This window comes from Sapajus apella, unplaced genomic scaffold, assembly GCF_009761245.1.
Source record: "Sapajus apella isolate SASKATOON/1434 unplaced genomic scaffold, GSC_monkey_1.0 scaffold250, whole genome shotgun sequence".
In the NCBI taxonomy this organism is placed as follows: domain Eukaryota; kingdom Metazoa; phylum Chordata; class Mammalia; order Primates; family Cebidae; genus Sapajus; species Sapajus apella.
In genome coordinates this window covers 326,449-328,758 of record NW_022437190.1, presented here as the reverse complement: position 1 = coordinate 328,758, position 2,310 = coordinate 326,449, and positions in this window count along the sequence as shown.

Genomic DNA, 2,310 nt, shown 5'->3' with positions numbered 1-2,310 from the left:
AAAAAAAAAAAAAAATAATAAAATAAAATAAAAAATAAAAAATAAAAATAAACCCATTTCTAGTAATGTTACTTCCTTGGGTACTGAATTCTTTTTTGCCTCAAGAAAGACAACTCCCTGACTTTCCTTAGAACACTTCTTTCACTTTTGTCTGCCTTACTGCAATTAACTTTTTTATTTTTATTTTATTTAATTTTGAGACGGAGTCTTTCTCTGTCGTCCAGGCTGGAGTGCAGTAGCTCAATCTCAGCTCACTGCAACCTCCACCTTCTCAGGCTCCTGAGTAGCTGGAATTCAGGCACGCACCACGATGCCCGGCTAATTTTTGTATTTTTAGTAGAGACGGTGTTTCACCATGTAGGCCAGCGTGGTCTCAATCTATTGACCTCGTGATCCGCCCAGCTCGGCCGCCCAAAGTGCTGCAATTACAGGCGTGAGCCTCCGCGCCCGGCCGGGATTTCTTGAACCCAGGAGTTCAAGACCAGCTTGGGTAATATAGTGAGATCCTGTCCCTATAAAAAATAAAATCAATTTTTTTTTTTTTTTTGAGTCGGAGTTTCGCTCTTGTTACCCAGGCTGGAGTGCAATGGCGCAATCTCGGCTCACGGCAACCTCCGCGTCCTGGGTTCAGGCAATTCTCCTGCCTCAGCCTCCTGAGTAGCTGGGACTACAGGTGCACGCCACCATGCCCAGCTAACTTTTGTATTCTTAGTAGAGACAGGGGTTTCACCATGTTGGCCAGGATGGTCTCGATCTCTTGACCTCATGATCCACCCGCTTCGGCCTCCCAAAGTACTGGGGTTACAGGCTTGAGCCACTGTGCCCGGCCAAAACCAATTTTTTAAAAAAGAGTTAAATGTAGGTTTACGTATTTGATCCAGCCATTCCACTCTTAGGTATTTACCGAAGAGGAAGGGAAAGAAACATATGTTTATGTAAGGTCTTTTAGGCTGACTGATAGCACCATGGACGCCATGTTAACCTCTGTGACCTGCAGGGACACTCCAGATGAGTTCCTGGAAAATCTAAAGTAACTGGAAGACCATGACAAGAGGAAGAAATGAGCAACCCCTGCAGCACCTACTTAACTTTGAGACATTCTCTACTGTTTCTTATTCCAGCCTCGACTGACAAGGCCATTGGACTTTGTAACCGACCTTGGCCAGCCTGTGACTGCACACCCGATGGTCCCCTTCCGGCTTACAAAAAACAGGCCTAAAGTTGCTTCTCTAATTTTTCACTGTTTACCCCAAACCTATAAAACCAACTCCTATCCCTCTGCCCTCCACTGACGCCCTTTTCGGCCTTAGCCCGCCTGCACCTGGGTGAATAAACACTCATGTTGCTCATGCAAAGCCTGTTGGGGGAGTCTCTTCATCCAGCACGTGCATTTTAACAGTTTACACAAATAATTGTACACAAACGTTCACAGCAGCTTTCTTCATAAAACCCCAAAAAAAGTACATCACATTGACAGAAGAATAAACAAATTGTAGCATACCTATGTAATGGAATAGTATTCAGCAATGAAAATTAGCCATCAATATACCTAATAATGTAGACCAATTTTATAGAAAAACTGAGCAACAGCCTGGCCAACAAGCTGAAACCCTGTCTCTACTAAAAATACAAAACATTAGCTGGGCATGGTGGCAGGTGCCTGTAATCCCAGCTACTGGGGAGACTGAGGCAGGAGACTCACTTGAACTTGGGAGGCGGAGGTTGCAGTAAGCCAGTAAGCCGAGATTGCTCCATGGCACTCCAGCCTGGGTGACATAGTGAGACCCTGTCTCAAAAAAACAAAAAAAAAAAACCAAAACCAAAACAAAACAAAACAAAACAAACAGAAAGAAAAGCTGAGCAGAACAACACACAAAAGTGTACATAATGCCTGATTTCATTTGTGTGAAGTTCTGTAACAGTCAAAACTAACCTATAGAGACAGAAAAAGCAGCATTTGCCTGGGACTAGGAGTAGGAGCACAGCGGCTAACACACAGAATTTTGAGGGGCTGGCCGGTCATGGTGGCTCGTGCCTGTAATCATAGCACTTTGGGATGCCAAGGTGGGCGGATCACTTGAGGCCAGGAGTCCGAGACCAGCCTGGCCAATAAGGTGAATCCTTGTCTCTACTAAAAATACAAAAATTATCCGGGTGTGGTGGCGCGTGTCTGTAATCCCACTACTTGAGAGGCTGAGACATGAGAATGGCTTGAACCTGGGGGGCTGAGGCTACAGTGAGCCAAGATTGAGCCACTGCACTCCAGCTTAGGTGACAGAGCAAGACCCTGTCTCAAAAAAAAAAAAAAAA